Source organism: Malaclemys terrapin, chromosome 13 (assembly GCF_027887155.1).
Source record: "Malaclemys terrapin pileata isolate rMalTer1 chromosome 13, rMalTer1.hap1, whole genome shotgun sequence".
In the NCBI taxonomy this organism is placed as follows: domain Eukaryota; kingdom Metazoa; phylum Chordata; order Testudines; family Emydidae; genus Malaclemys; species Malaclemys terrapin.
The window spans coordinates 18939733-18957203 of NC_071517.1; the positions used below are offsets into that span (position 1 = coordinate 18939733).

The 17471-nt window shown below is 43.9% G+C and overlaps 1 protein-coding gene across 4 annotated transcripts in view; it reads right to left on the bottom strand.

The window, feature by feature from the left end:
• OGFOD3 (2-oxoglutarate and iron dependent oxygenase domain containing 3) overlaps positions 1-17471 on the bottom strand; it is a 100675-nt gene that overhangs the window by 37941 nt on the left and 45263 nt on the right. The gene's annotated exons all lie outside the window — the stretch shown is intronic.

Below are 17471 nucleotides of genomic sequence, written 5' to 3' on the forward strand. Positions count from 1 at the left end.
GCCTCCAAATTTTCTTCAAAATATCAAGTTGAGATGATCTTTGGTGATCCAAAATTTTGGCAATACACCTCTACCCGATATAACGCGACCCGATATAACACGAATTCGGATACAACGCGGTAAAACAGTGCTCCAGGAGAACGGGGCTGCGCACTCTGGTGGATCAAAACAAGTTCGATATAACGCGGTTTCACCTATAACGCAGTAAGATTTTTTGGCTCCCGAGGACAGCGTTATATAGAGGTAGAGGTGTATTTTGGAAATTATTCTGCCATATTCATTGGCGCAACAGGATGGGATTCACCCAGTGTTGTCAACGCTTATGATTTTGTCGTGAGTTTCCTGATAATTATTGTTTTCCTTAAAGTCCCAGCTCCTGAAGTCAAGTGGATTTGTGATGCTTTCAGCCTTCATTCTTAAAGAAAAAGTAAGTTTCTAGCCCTTGTGGCTGTGAAGAAAGCTTCAAAATGTAATCCCAGTGAATCCTAAAGGCTCAAAAAGCAGAAGGCAAATAAAAATCTATTATTTTTATATAATCTCATGATTTTTTAACATTTGGGGTTGACAATACTGTTCACCTCTCTCTCTCTCTCTCTCTCTCTCTCTCTCAAAAAAGGCCAATTCCTGAAGTCTTGTTAAAACAATCAGCACCTAGTAAGTAATTAAATAGAATAATTTGTTCCTCTGCAAGGGGAATGCATCTGAAATCTTAAAGCACACCTAAGTATCCCATGGAAACTGAAAGGGTGACTAGCATGCTAAGCTTTCATTGATCTTTACTTAATTTTCTAGCACTCAAAAAAGCCATGTTTTGGAAGGACACTAGGAAATGCTATTGCTCTTCACTATATAGAAACTCTTCATATCTAGATCTACAGCCTATACATTTCCCCCTGCTTTTCCAATTATAGCCTGTAAACGCACAGTGAAATTTTCCAAACCTGTGCTCCCCACAGGAGACAGAAAAACACACTTCAAGCAGATTGGACTGAAGAAAATAAATCAATGGCATATCTTCCAATCTACAAAAATTGTCTATCACATCTAGCCTTCCCTGAAATATATGTTCCGGTTTATTAACCTTTTCCTTGGAATTCACCTACTTTGCCTCCTGCATAGCAGTAAATTTTAACTGATGCATTGCCAAAATAACCATAATTAATCAATTTCATTCTTTTTAAACACATCCTGATAATTAAGGAATATATGTAAACTACTGCTCCTCTCTAAGGCCGCGATCGCGAACACATCCCTAAGTAACCTTAGGCTCACAAGTGGCCCAAAACCTATTGTACTTAATGGGACAACTCATGTGCATAAGGGTTGGGAGGATTGGGACATCATAAAAGATGGGGACAGGAAGGAATTATGTATTAGACCCTTAAATGGGAGAGGGGATCCAAATGCTACAACAGTAACTTTGCTATGACTAGTTTTCCCCCAGATCCTGGATCTTGGCACTGAGCTGTCAAGTCCTTCTCTATCAGCTGTTGGTGTCCACACTACCCTGCTTCTGCCAGTGATGCATGTCCTCATCAGGAACACTTGTACCAACTTAAGTGAGACATTGTGGGGCACTGACAGCTGAATGAGGGGCACTGACAGCTGCGCGGGGCTCACAGCTGGAGCCCCACACCCACCTCGGGGCGACAGCCTGAGCTGTGAGCCCAGCATGGGCTCAAATTCACAGCATAGAGTCTACCAGAAGTGAAACTGACATTCTTGTCACTTTCCTGGCTCCAGCTGTGAACCCCGCCCTGCTGCTCTGAGCCAGAGGCAGCCGTGAAACTGACAAGAATGACAGCCAACAGCCAATGTAAGTAAAGCAGTGTGTACAGGGACACTGCATCACCCTAACTACACCAACGTAAATGCTATGCCTCTCATGAAGGTGAAGTTATGATGTCGGTGTAGCAGGCCACTTATTTGGACGAAGCAGCATTCTAGTGTAGACACCGACACAATGAGGTCGACGTAAGGCAGTTTACGTTGACTTAATTCTCTAGTGTAGACTAAGCCTTATCCTGAGAACAACAGAGTATTATAACTGAGCCACCAATGAGTAAGCAAGAAACAGTCTTTGAAGAACACTGAGTGTGGTGGAGGTTATTTAAAACAAAACAAAAAAACAAAAAAAAGCCCAACAAAACATGAATCTGGGTCCTGCCACAGACCAGTAGAAGGACAATCTTCTCTTATTTGGGCATCTTATGATCTGGCTACTTCCAGCTAGACTGAGGATGATAGAGGGATTAAACCAATGGTTTTCTAAGATCCAGAACAACTGCCGGGTTTTTTTAACCTCAAAGAAGACCTTGTACCTGAACAATCAGATCCAGACCCATGAAGTAGGCTAAATAAGGCAGCTTTATTATTTCACTTTTCAATATTTTTTGCTCTAGTTTCTGAATGAGACATTTTGCTGATTTTAGTAAGACCTGTTATACCTGTAAGGCTCTGAAAGCAAATATTAGTTATAATGGGCACGTAATCATTTCTTGTACAGGAAATGTTTGAAATGCTATTACAACCATATATATATATATACACATATAAAAATTTAAAAAGTAAATATTAAAAATACATATAAAAATAAAAATAGGAACCTCATGCTGTAATAGGATTTAAAATATAAATATAAGAGTTATGTATTATTATTTAAAAGCTATACAAAAGCTAGGTATTATTATTTTGCTTCAATATATAGGGAAACACATGCAGATGCTCATGAAGGTTTAAAAATATTGGTGGATATGCCTCATGTTTTATTCACCAACATTCACGGAATTACAGAAATGTAAATCTGGAAACGATCTCAAGAGTCATATAGTCCTTCCTACCAATCCCCACGCTGAGGCAGGACCAAGTATACACTGACCATCCCTGACAAGTGTTTGTTTAATCTGTTCTCAAAAGTCTCCAATGAAGGCAATTCCACAACCTCACAACTCCCTATTCCAATACTTAATTATCCTTATAATTAAGAAGTTTTTCCTAATATCTAACTAAATCTCCCTTGCTGCAAATTAAGCCCATTATTTCTTGTCCTACCTTCAGTGGACATGGAGAACAATCGATCACCGTCCTCTTTATAACAGCTCTTAACATACTTGAAGACTGTTATCAGGTCCTCCCCCACACCTCCGTCTTTTTTTCCTCACAACTAAACATGACCAGGTCATGTTTTTGGAAACGTTTATCATTTTTGTTGCTCTCTATTGGACTCTTTCCAGTTTTTCCACCATCTTTCTTAAAGTGTGGCACCCAGAACTGAACACACTACTCCAGCTGAGGACTCTCCAGTGCCAAGTAGAGTGGAACAATTACCTCCCATGTCTTACATATGGCACTCCTGTTAATACACCCAGAACATTAGCCTTTTTCATAACTGGCTACATAGTTGGCTCATGTTTGATTTGTGATCCATTGTAACCCCCGATCCTTTTCAGCAGTACTACTCCTTAGCCAGTTATTCCCCATTTTATAGTTGTGCTTTTGATTCTTTCTTCCTAAGAAAAGTACTTTTAAACTTGCATTTATTGAATTTCATCTTGTTGACAAATCTCAAAAACCTTGGAAGAAGAAATGTCAATGGCCAGGAGCTGATTAAAAAAAACAACTCAAAAATTAAATAGTAATATATTCAGGGAGGTAAGATGATTACCACTCAGAGGGAATAGCATTGATTATGACTTCCAAAGCATAAAAATCGATAATAGATTGGGAGCCAATCAATCGTTGATTGCTTCGAGCTAGGTTTCAAAACACAATACATGAAACTGATATTTATACAATGTTACACACCAGACAGCTATAATAAGATCAATTCTGCAGTTGCCTACAAACTCTGATTGACAATATTCCCAAGCATAACACCTGCTTAGTAATGGGAGACTTTGATTACAAGATTGGGAATAACAACAACAGAGTGGTGAAAGCAATGGCCAAGCATACCATGGTTCCCAAAATCAGAACAGCAAATGACTTCTAGGATTGTGGCTGGTGTCAGGGCTCATAATGGGTGGAACACTACAGTAACTCCTCGCTTAACGCTGTAATTATGTTCCTGAAAAATGCTACTTTCAGAGAAAGGATGTTAAGTGAATCCAATTTCCCCATAAGAATTAATGTAAATAGGGGGGTTAGGTTCCAGGGAAATTTTTTTCGCCAGACAAAAAAGCTAAAAACACACACACACAAATACACACACACACACATACACAGTATGTTTTAAACAAACAATTTAATACTGTACACAGCAATGATGATTGTGAAGCTTGGCTGAGGTGGTGGAGTCAGAGGGTGGGATATTTCCCAGGGAATGCCTTACTGCCAAATGATGAACTAGCACTCGGCTGAGCCCTCAAGGATTAACACATTATTGTTAAAGTAGCCTCACACTCTACAAGGCAGCATGAATGGAGAGAGGAGACACAGCATGGCAGAGAGAGACGTACGTGTGTGTGTGTGTGTAAGAGCGAGAGAGACAGGGCTGCCCGGGGGGGGGCAAGTGGGGCAATTTGCAGGGGCCCCCCACGATAATATAGTATTCTATAGTATTGCAACTTTTTTTTATGGAAGGGGCCCCCAAAATTGCTTTGCCCCAGGCCCCCTGAATCCTCTGGGCGGCGTGTGTGTGTGTGTGAGTGTGTGAGAGAGAGAGAGAGATGCATTGCCAAGTACGCTGACCCCACTCTAAGTACACTGCCTTTTTAAGTAGATCAGCAAATTGAGACAGCAGCTACTGCCAGCAAGTTCCCTTCGTCCTGAGCCCTGTCATGTCCCCACTCTGTGAAGATGAGGTACAAGAGCGGGCAGCAGCATACAGGAGCGGGGAGACACCCAGATATTAGCATCCCTCTTCCCCCCCTCTGTACAGCAAGCAGGAGGCTCCTGGGAGCAGCTCCAAGGCAGAGGGTAGGAGCAGCACACAGCGGGGGGGGAGGACAGCTGAATTGCCTCTTAGTTGATGGCCTGCTGGGCAGCTCCCACACAGGGAACTTTAAGGGAGCTGATAGGGGGGCTGCCTGGCCACCCTGGTTCCAAGCACCCACCAGCTAGCTCCAACGGGCTGCTCTTTCTGCAACAAGTGGACAAAGCAGGTGGCTGCCAAACAACATTATAAGGGAGCTTTGCGCAACTTTAAATGAGCATGTTCTCTAATTGTTTCATTGTTAGGTTGAGGGACAATGTTAAGTGAGGAGTTACTGTATTTCCACATAGATATGCACAAGTAACTTGGAATGTTGCAGATGGAGTCACCAGGAACCAGACAGATTGTCTATGTAATGAAAGGAAATTTAGAGCAACTCTCCAAGGCATCAGAGCATAAAGAGATGACTATGTTGGAAGTGACCAAAATTTATGTGTAGCAAGAATGAAGATTAAACTTAAGAAAAATAAAACCCCAAAAAGCAGCAAGAAAGTTAGCAAAAGGCAAACAGAGAAGACATTACAGCAGCAATTTCAAACTGAACTGAAGAACAGAGTATAGCCGCTGTAGGACTGAGATCCACTACAAAAAGTCAACATTGACATGTCATGATCCTTTCTGCATGATGGTATCACAGATGCTGCAATAACTGTAGTTGGTTTCCAGACATGCAAACCTAAAGTCTGGATAAGGGAGGATATGTGGAACTGTGTAAAAGAAAGGGACAAGCCAAAGCAAACATTCACTCTTCAAAAACACCTCCAGAAAAAGCAGCAGCAAAAAATCTGTTTAACCCAAAAGACACAGCAGTGAAAAGCAGCATGAGAAGAGACAAGAGGAAATATATGGATGACACTGCCAAAGACGCTGAAGCAGCTGCTGAAAGAGGTAATTGTAAAACACTTCATCAATTCAACAAGTTTACACCAGTCAGAGGGCCTGTTAAGGGTAAATAAGGAAAGACCTTAGCAACATAAGAAAAAAAATGAGTGATGGGCAGAACACTTTCAAGAGATGTTAAAATGACCGAAGCCAAAATAAATTGTTGACGTTGACAAAGAAATTAAACATCCAGAAATAGATATCACAATATTTCATATTGTAAAAGATGCACTACAAAAGCGAAAACCTGGGAAAGCTGCAAGTGAAGACCAGGAAAATTCTGGAAGTTTGTGCTGATGAGATCATCAGTAAAATCACTAAACTTTTCAATAACACATGGGACAAGGAAATGCCTTCAAGACAATGGAAAAATGGCATTATTGTCAAAATACCAAAGAAAGATAATCAAAACAACTCTAACAACCGGTAAGGTGTTACACTTCTTTCAACAATAGGCAAAGCCTTCTGCAGTATCATCTTAAGCAGAATAAAGGAAGCAGTTGAGCTAACTGAAAAGCAGGCTGGATTTTGATCCAGTAGATCACAAGTTGACCAGATTTTCACCCTAAGAATAGTCAGGTAGGGTATGGAGTAACAAAACCCACTTCTCATAAACTTCACAGATTTGAAGAAAGCATTTGACAATCTCCAGCCCAATTTACTTTGACATACCTTGAAGTGTTATGGTATGCCAACAAAACTAGCTAACATCATCAAGGCTTTATATCGAGGTGCAGCTTGTAAAATTAAAGTAAACACAGACTTGAGTGAATGGTTTAACAGACACTGGCATCAAACAAGGATGCATTTTTTCACCTATACTGTTTGGCATTGCCATTGACTTCATTATGGCTTGGTCTACACTCAAAAGTTAGGTTGACAAACCTGCATCAGTCAGGAGGGTGAAACCAACCCCCTGACTAACCTATACCAACCCAACCTCCAGTGGAGATGTAGCTGTGCTGATGGAAGAATGCTTCTTTTGCATAGCTACCGTTGCTCAGGGAGGTGAGGTTCCCACACCGATGGAAAAATGCCTGTCCGCGTAGGCTGTGTCTACAGTACAGGGTTATGTCAGCATAGCTATGTCGGTGTAGCGTAGACATGCCCTTATGAGAAAAAGCATAAACATACAACACAGGCATTGCATGACTTAAGAAGATTTAGATTTTGCTGACAACATAACTCTAAGTGACAGCTCAACCAACATGCAAGCGAAGTCCAAGGCACTGTCCAGCTATGCAAAAAAGACTCTTAATAATTAGTTATGAAATAACAGATCTGTGAGATCCCCAGCAACTCCCAATTCAAGTCTTACATTAGAAAGCAAAGGAATACAAGAGGTGAGTCAATTCACATACGTTGGCAGTAACCTGCAATCAAATGGGGGGTTTCCAGAAGGAAATAATGTCATAAATTAGTAAGGCAGCAGCTGCATTCACCAGTGTAAACAAGATTTGGTCATCAAAAATCTACAAGTTAAAGACCAAACTACAAAACTTCATCTCACATGCTGTTTCCATTTAACCAATTGGATTTGAAAGCTGGAAATCTACCAAAAGTACAGACAGATGACTAAATGCATGAGTACAGGGGACTGGACTAGTGACCTCTCGAGGTCCCGTCCAGTCCTACTATTCTATGATTTTAAAAACAAATGCCTGAGGAAAATAAGAGATATTAAATTGAATGAATTTATAACAAACGGTGAAATACATCAGCGTTCAACTCCTCATCTCTAAAGTTATCTGGAAAAGATAATGAAAATATCTGAGTCACGTGTTAAGAAAGAAGCCAGAGCATCTGCCATACGAGGGGTGTCATTAAGCAGCTGGAGGATCATGTAAAAGGCGCTAAACAAAAGAATCCCTCCATCAAACATTACTCAGAGATGGAAAACTTATGAGACTTAACATCAGTGAGAGCATGCAAAGAGTGGCCCAGGATAGATAGGGATGGCAGAGCCTTGTTTGTGACTTAAGTGACTTTTGATGGCATGGGAAGTATTTCAGATTCAGATGATAACTGGTTTCTGTCCCTTTTGTATCAGTCCTGTGAAATGAGAGAGGTAGGGTTCTTTGGGAAAAAAATAATGTGATTACGTAATAAAAGATGCATACACACAAGGGGACAGAACTTCACAGACAACTGTAAAAATCACATGTCCCAGCCTTTAAGTGCTTAACTTTGGAACCTGAACATTCATTTAACATACAGGTTTTTTTGCATGGAATTTTCTAGGTTTTGGGGGCTATTTTTTAAATCAATGGTAAAAAATTTCCAAAGCAACTAAACCTTCTTTTCAAAAGTGACACAGGCACTTCAGAGTCTAAATCTCATTGAAAGTCAATTGGTCTTAGGTTTCTATATACCTACGTCAATTTTGAGGATGGGGCTTAAGTGTTTTTGAAAATTTTGCCAGGATTCTTTTGTGTGCAACTGAAACAATCCCTACATCAGCAGCAGTGTTTGAACCCTGAACTTTTAGCACTGCAGTACAGACAGCTACCATTTAAGGTACAGGATGATGGCAGGACAAGGCTGTTATCCCAGAAGCAGGATAGACCGCTGGGTCTAGATGCTGCATCTGGAGAGTGGTCAGGAGACAAGTCCAGCCCAGACTGGCTGTCTTTCTCTCTCCTCCCCACACTCAGGAGTTGAGAGAACTCCTGCTCCATGTGCTGCCCTGGAAGGGAAGGGCTTGGCTACTGTGGTCATACGCTGAATCAATAGAGTGGTTGTATGGAGTCGAGTTTGTCTCTCTCCCCCATCCCATTTCTTCCCACCCTGGGAGAGCTCTGGCCCAGTCTTCTGTGAACAATACATGAAGGGGGCTATGTACTGGGTCCTGAGTGGGTGAGGAGAACCCCTCCAAGTCCCGTACATACCCACCCACACTGCTGCTCCAGCAGTTCCCAGTATAGTGTGGGTGGGTGTGTAGGGGTGTCGATGGGAGAGCAAATCGGCGACCAATTTAGCGGGTCTTCACTAGACCCGCTAAATCGACCCCTGGTGGACCGATCACCACACGTCAATCCCCCGGTAAGTGGAGACAAGTCCAAAGAAACAGTTGCAACTATCTTTTATAATTGGAAGGTTTGACAACCTAAATATAGTGGTTGCTACCAGCTCCCCTCATAATTCCTATAGTGTGGTCTAAGCATAGAAACCAATATATCTTTTTAGAAAGCAACTTTTACTTCAATATAGGTCACATTTTCATATCTTATGGACTCTGGGTGACTTTCCGAGCTTGAATGCTTCAATAAAATGAATTATCATGAACAGGGTATTTTGTGACTGACATATTGTCTCAGTCATCCCAAATGGACACAATCACATCTTCATTAGTATCACAATCATGTTACCAAATTATTTACCATGGCAAGAATCAATGTATAAATTTTACACGATGCATTTAAAAACTAAGTTACACTTTTCTTGCTAACAGAAGTATTGGGAGCATAAGCTTTCGTGGGTAAGAACCTCACTTCTTCAGATGCAAGTAATGGAAATCTCCAGGTTCTTACCCACGAAAGCTTATGCTCCCAATACTTCTGTTAGTCTCTAAGGTGCCACAGGACCCTCTGTTGCTTTTTACAGATTCAGACTAACACGGCTACCCCTCTGATACTTTTCTTGCTGTTAATAATAGAAAAACAAAAGCCATTCCACCAGTTGCATAGCAGATCTGCTCCCTTGACAGCCCATAGTTCACCTGCAAGATGATAAATGAGGTGTGCACAAGGACACCTGGATGGGAACAGTAAAAATGCAACCTCCTGGCTGCTCTGTATGTGCATTGTGAGGATGCGAATACAGAGAAGCCTTTGACAACTTTAATAAAGAAAAATTCTCCTGCTGAAAATAAATTAGTTTCCATATGACAGGATAACTTGCAGATTCTAGGTGTGGCCTCAATAGAGACATCTGCTGCCCAGATTAAATGACCACATTATTAATTTGCTGATGCAGAACAAATGTGGAAAATAGTAAAGAATGCAGGAGAGAAGTAACAAATATAGTGCTCAAATAGATGCAAACACATGACAATAATAGTTAGTAGCTACAGAATTCAAAAATACACCCTAATGTATGAAAAGAGACAAAAAATGGACAAACAATAACTACTACAGTTACAGCTCTTTCCTCCACTGTGTCACTCATTCAGATGAGTTAAAATAACCAGCTCATCTTGTTTTCCTTCCACACACACACACACACACACACACAAATCCCCATTCCCACCTTGAAAGTTGCCCAGATTGTAATGACAGCACTCAGAGGGTTCTCGTGCGATTACTAGTGAGGACAGGGATAAGCATTGCCAGTTGTGTATATTTTTAAGGTTTGTTTTCACTGATTTTTGGATCATTTCATGACAAAATTCACAGATGGTATTCCAACATGCTATTCACACAAGACACTCCTTTCTGGCCCAGCCCATGGAACAGAAGAAGAGTCTTAATGCAAATTGTGCCTACCAAAGCCATGGAATTCCTTCCCAGGGAGGAACCTCACTAAAGTGAAATCCCAGCACAAAGACTGTGCATCACTGATGTCCCACTTAAGCCTTATTTTGAGGACTTCAGAATAGAATTCAGATGATACGGTACTGGCCTCAGCACAGGGATGAACAATTCTATATGCACTCTGAGGACCACATAGTGCTATCAACCAAAGGCCTCACAGTCTTTGCTCCCAAGCCTTGGTGGCAGGGGGCTCTGCGTTATGGAGACCACAGTTTCATTTCCTTTAGTTTTTGAATATTCTCTCCCAGCCTGTTATCACTTTGACTGATTAAAATACTCTTGGAATTGCAGCTATACTCTTCAATCTTATTCAGTCCGCTCTGGCTCCTAGGATGATGTCTGAGACACAATCATAGAGTTCAAGGCCAGAAGGGACCACCAGATCATCTTGTCTGACCAGCTAGCCCTGTGGTGGGCAAACTATGACCCATGGGTCGGATCCAGCCCCTTAGGGCTTTGGATCCGGCCCCGCAGGACTGCCACCTCCGTGGCGCCGTGGGCCCCGTGCTGCTCCCAGAAGCAGCCGGTACCACGTCCCTGGGGCCCCTGGAGGAAGGAGGGGCAGAGGACTCCACGTGCTGCCCTTGCCTATGGGTACCTCCCCCGCAGCTCTCATTGGCCAGGAACAGGGAACCACGGCCAATGGGAGCTTCGTGGAGGTACCCAGAGGCAAGGGCAGCACGCGGAGCCTGCTGCTCCTCCTCCCCCAGGGGCCACAGGGACATGGTGCCAGCCACTTCCCAGAGTGGCACGGGCCGGGAGGGAGCCTGCCCTGGCCCCAGTGGGTGCCACTGCCACCCCGGAGACACTCCAGGTAAGCGGCGCTGGTCCGGATCCCACACCCCGAATTCCTCCTGCACCCCGCACCCCAACTTCCTGCTTGCACCCCAACCCCCTGCCCCGAGCCCCCTGCCTCCCTCCCTCCCACACTCCAACCCCCTGCCCTGAGCCCCTTGCTGCACCTCACACTCCTCCTGCACCCCAACCCCCTGCCCTGAGCCCTTCCCACACTCCACACCCCTCCCTACACCACTGCCCTGAGCCCCTTCCCGCACTGTGCACCCCCTCCTGCACCCCAACCCCCTTCCCTGAGCCTCCTCGTACACCCCACACCCCTTCTCTGCCCCAACCCCTTGCCCTGAGCCCCTTCCTGCACACTGCACCCCCTCCCACACGTCGCACTCCCTCCCACAACCCAACCCCCTACCCCAGCCCTACATTCATGGCCCTGCATGCAATTTCCCCATCCAAATGTGGCCCTCAGGCCAAAAATTTGCCCACCCCTGATCTAGCCTGTACATTACAGGCCACCAAAACCACCTAGAACCCACACATTAAACCCAACAACCAAAATTAGACCAAAGTATTACAGTCCACAAGAGACCAGACTATTATGTACCACAAGGAAAGAACAGGAGGGACCGAGGCACACCAGTGCCTGAGGCCCCCCCAATGACATGGTGTGATGGGGCAGAGTGGCCCCACACAGGTACAGCAGAGGTTAACCCTTCCTTCCTAGCAGAGGAAGCCACGCCCTGGAAGCTCTGCTGGGCATGCTCCAACTGGAGAACAGATATAAAAGCCTGAATATCAGCTCAGTCTGGGCGGACCCTTGGAGGAGAAGGACGCACGCCGCCGCTAGCTCCTGCAGCGGGAGGGCCTGCGAGCCAGGATCTGGGAGTCAGTCAAGCCGAGGCACTACCTGAGACCCCGACGGAGGACGTCCCAGGGGAGGAACAGACCGGAGGATCCCCCCGCCGCAGATGAACTGGTATACACAATAGGAAGTGACCCAGGGGAACTCTAGAGACAAACAGCGTTAGCACTGCCTTGACGCTCGGCGTGTTGCGGGCGGATCCCCACCAAGCGAGGGGCAAGGAGAGCTTGCCACTACCAAGGCCCTGGGTCGGGGCTCGGTGAAGAGGGCGGGCCTGAGTCTCCCTACCCCCTCACCATGAGGGATCTTATATGGACTCTGGCTGCTGGGCCAGGCTACCCCGCTCATAAGGGGGTTTATATGGACTCTGGCCGCTGGGCCAGGCTACCCCGCTCGTAAGGGGGTTTATATGGACTTTGGCCGCTGGGCCAGGCTACCCCGCTCGTAAGGGGGTTTATATGGACTCTGGCCGCTGGGCCAGGCTACCCCGCTCTTAAAGGGGTTTATATGGACTCTGGCCGCTGGGCCAGGCTACCCCGCTCGTAAGGGGGTTTATATGGACTCTGGCCGCTGGGCCAGGCTACCCCGCTCTTAAAGGGGTTTATATGGACTCTGGCCGCTGGGCCAGGCTACCCCGCTCTTAAGGGGGTTTAATATGGACTCTGGCCGCTAGGCCACGCTACCCTGCTCGTAAGGGGGTTTATATAGACTCCGACTGCTAGGTCACACTACCGCGCCAGATAGGTGTGATAGTAGGGAGAAAGGCCAAGAGGCCGGTTCTGACCGCCCGCAGAGAGGCGGATGTTAGGACTTGAGAGTGGTGAGGCGCCGGCACCCCATCCTACCCCTGCCACAAAGGGGCGCTGGGCTACATGGTCGGCCACACATGGTAATTATTTAAGTGAGATACACCCAGGTAATGTGTTCTTGCTGGTGATGAGCATACAGCCAGGAAACAAATGGAACATCACCAGCTCCACTAGGAAATGTAAACTTCACCCATAATCATTTGAACAAAGTAATTGTTCATATTACTATTCCCCCATTCTGAGTACTCCTACCAAGTTCTATGAAAGCCTTCCTATTGGTACTTTACAAGTTCACTGGCTGTGGAATTATATTTGTGTTTTAAAAGTATTAATCAATCATAGTAGTCATGATAGAGGTTTGCCTTCTAATGCAACACTTGAGTTGGGAGTTGCTGGGGTTCTCCAGCCCTCGGGTGGAAGGGTATGACCGACTGAAGAAAAACTGCCTAAGAGAAGATGACCATAAAAAGGTTGACATTTATTTTACAAGGTGGGGAAAATTCAACAGTATTTCTCCGCCACACCTTAGTTAAGAACAAGTGTGAACATCATCAGTTTCACTTGACATAATCCAGGTTCAGAAAAAAAAGCAGAGGCTTTTTTGGGTCATTCAGATTGTAAACAGGGTCATAATCCCTGAGGCAGAGGGAAAGATGAAATGCAGAGGATGTGAACTCTAGCTGACCTCTGTTCTGAAAAACAGCCTAAAAAATGGTCTCCAAAAATTGGTGAATTGGCCGAGACATTAATAGATTGTAGCAGCCCAAATTACCTTCATTAGTTTTAAGCAAAAGTCATTGTTAAATAGATCTAGTATCTCCAAATAAAACATTGACCTGGGGTAGTGTATTCCTATTACATGTTTGCTTACTACACAGCTTCTCAAATGCTTTGTTGACAAAGTTTCACTGTGCAGAGCAGCAGCATAAATACCTGATGTATTTTCTCATTCAAACCACCTCCAGTTACCTCTTCAAAAACAGACAAAGCATGGTGCAATCCTCAAACTAGTTACCATTTTTGAGTAATTCTCCTTCTTTCTGGCATTACACAGACACTTTTTTCTTCTGTTTATAATAGATTTGTAGTAACCTAAAGTTGCTATGGAATGGTGAAGATGCAACAGTTCTTTTGAGAATAGACTAACAAGGAGAGAGAGTGAAAACATATGATATCATTGTATTTCATGGAACTGGGATCTTTGCTATGATAGTGTCCCCTGTGACAGACTGGAGCATGTGATGGAACTGGCAGAAGCCACTGCAGCACTATTTGCATTCTAGATACAGTTCTTATTAGTATCAGTTTGGGTAATCTGCACTGCATAAATCCAATCCTCCCCATCTATGTTACTCTGTATTTACAGTACCCCTTTAACCAACAATATTCAGAAAGCTGGTGTGGATTATCATTGCTTTATCAATGGCTCTGCACTTGAGCTTGCATCACTGCCCTAATTTAAACTGAAGTTCAGTACAGCATAATGAGCACTTTGTTAATGAGAGAGCATCAGTTAGTAGAAGTTCAGCAAATCAAAGGTAACTACCACAGCTTTGACTGATGCTGTCAGAAACATGGACAAAACGTAAGAGCTAAGTATTTATTAATTATTATTCCATGCAACTTGGTCCTTTTAATATCAAGTATTTTTCCTGGTAATAAATATTTCTTGGTGACTTCTAATCAAAGATGTCCAAGTCATGCCCTTAGAAGCCAGCCTACTAATAACTTTTACCTATTGACAGTGAGGCACTAATAAGCTTTTAGATGGCTGTACATCTTAGATCTGGTGGTTCTTTGGTTTGGGTGGGCCATTATTCTGGAGCAATTCCAGTTTTTAAATCTCTGCTGAACTCCCAATTTATTTAGCTATATGGCTTTCGCACTAGTACTTTGAGTTCTGCTTATTTACCTAGATCCCCTTGGATACAATGTATGTAACTAAACTCAAAACCAAGATTCACTCAGTTCAATCCACTGAAAACTTCACAAAGGACATAAGCTATGATTGCAGAGATAAAAGACCCCTGCTATGTTTACAAAAATCATGCAATAAACTGTCCATAATTACCAAAATCAGATCATGAAAAAGTCAAGTCTCCTCCACAGAACATGCAATAAAATAAACCTTGCACATCACTGATGCATAGGCGTGGGAAGTAGGAGTGCAGGGGTTGCTGCAGCACCCCCAGGTTTTGCGCCCAGCATCCTGGCCACCAGCCCCGCACCCCTGCTGTCCTGGGTCCCGACCACTGGCCCCACTGCTGCCTGGGGGCTCTGCCACCAGCCCTGGGTCCCACTCAGCCGCCAGACCCAGGTCCTGCTCGACCACCGGCCCTGCACCCGGGGGCTCCGCTGCTGGTCCCAGGGTCCCAGCTGCCAACCCGGGGTCCCGCCCGGCCGCCAGCCCCAGGTTCCTGGCCACTTGGACCAGGGTGCCGGCTGCCGGCTCCACACCCCAGGCTCTGCACCTAGCTGTGGCCCCAGCCTCCACTGCCTTACCCGTGTCCGCGTTCCCCCCCCATGCAGACAGGGGTAAGAGGTGCAGCTCAGCACCCTCACTCCAAAAACTGTTCCAGTGCCACTGCACTGATGTCTAAGTATTTAAATTATCTGTACATATTGATAAGTGTTTTAAGAGACTGAGTGTTCATCACACCTCTGAAACCAGGGTTGACCTTCAACCAACTTCTTGGGGTGTCAAATCAACAGCTGAGGACAAGGAGAGGCTTTTGCTCAGCCAGTCTGCACAGGGGGTGCCAAAATCATTTTCCATCCTAGGACCTGAAACAGTGATTACGAGAGATGTCTGAAAGTTTTCCGAAAAAGAGTTTTCCATCAGGAAAATGCTACTTTGACAAAACTGAAATGTTCCACAGGAATGTGTTGATTCCATTAAACTTTCAAAAGAGACCAGGCAGGCAGGCCAGCTAACCAACCCTGCTTGGTTTCCTGCCAGCCCAGACTCCCCAGGGCTCCTTCACAAGCTGCCAGGATGTCAGGAGTCCCTGGGCTGCAGGGTCTTCAGCAGCCCATCTAGTGAGCTCTCCCAGAGCTGGGACTCCCCAGCAGTTTGTTTGGCAAGCTGACACTTAGCTGGAGAGGCTGGACCAGAACTTTTCAAAAAATCCCTTTTCAGTTCTTCTGAAACAGATTGTTTTGAAAATGTCCATCCCACAGAAAATGTTACATATCTGACTTTTCATTCGGATCCAGAATGAACATTTTTCAGAAATGAAAAACGTTCTGTGGAATTAAAATTCTGGTTCCTGCACAGCACTAACGTTTACCATCATACAATATATCCCAAGTACACTGACTGACTCAGAAAAGACTGCTTGCATCAAAACTCTTACCTGGAGCTTTGTGGATGTTAGAAGCAGAAAGAATTCTGTTTGCCACTCAACACCCTCATATTGGGCTTTCCAAGACAGACCATAGATAGATGAAACACCATCTCTCTGCTTCTCTCACACCCTCAAAATAAAGCTGTTTTTGGCTCAAAGAAGTTTTTTCTTTTCCAGTTTATGTGCATGAGTGCTACAAGGTTGTAGTTAAAACACTACTTGGGAGGTGGGTGAGTGATTAATCAGTCCATCTATTAAAGCACTTGTCAAAATCCACCCCTAATTTTAAAAAACAGATCTCAGCGATGAGCAGATGACAAACTTTTCTGCTTTGTTTAACATTCAGGAGTGTTATTGAATATCTTAGATGGGGTAGTCCCTCGGCAGAACATAACAATCAGACATTTTTATTTTTCATATTGTGCAAATCAGAAACATGTTTGATAGGACTGCTCAGTCATCGGAATCCCTGACTGCGTTTTGCTCAAAGAACATATGACTGTTTTCTCTTGGTGCAGGAATAGTAACAAACACGATCAGAAATACAAAGGGAGATGGGAGTACCATATGTATTTATACAGATATGCTTTTGTCCTTACAAAACTTTAGACTGACAAGCATTGTACATTACAGAATGTTTTTATTCACCTGCATATCACCAAGTTATAAATCACCAAAAGAGAAGAAAAAGTGTAATATACACAGCCATCTACTAACTAAAGCAACCTCAGTCTACCCACCATAATTAGCCAACAGCAAAGGATATTAAACTCTAACAGATAGATCACATATAATGAGATTACTGCTACTAAGTATGGGTGAAGTGTACCACCACAAGGGTATCCTGAATACACACTAATATTTATAGGCACAGGATTGGGATATGGGAACATCATGGCAGATGCTATTAAGTATGTGTCACAATTAAGAGTTACGTCATCTTTTATCTGACACCAAGACCCCCAAACCTTTTGATCTGCTAGGATTGGAGGATCAAAGCTCACATTAGAATCAGTATTATATGGCAAGGTATTTTTTAAGACCTAACACTGCCTTTGTGTTTAAGTTATTTTAAAATATATATATATATTATATATATATATACACACACACACACACACACACGGGACAGATATCCCTCCTTTCAATTGGTGTTGATACAGTAAAAGCTATGCTATCCGGCACTTTGTCAACAAGTAAGCTCTATTAACTGGCACTTCTGATATCTCCCAATACAAATCTTCAATCTAATAACCGGAACTAGTATACTGCACAGGACATTCTGTGCAATTGCACATTCTGCATTCTACT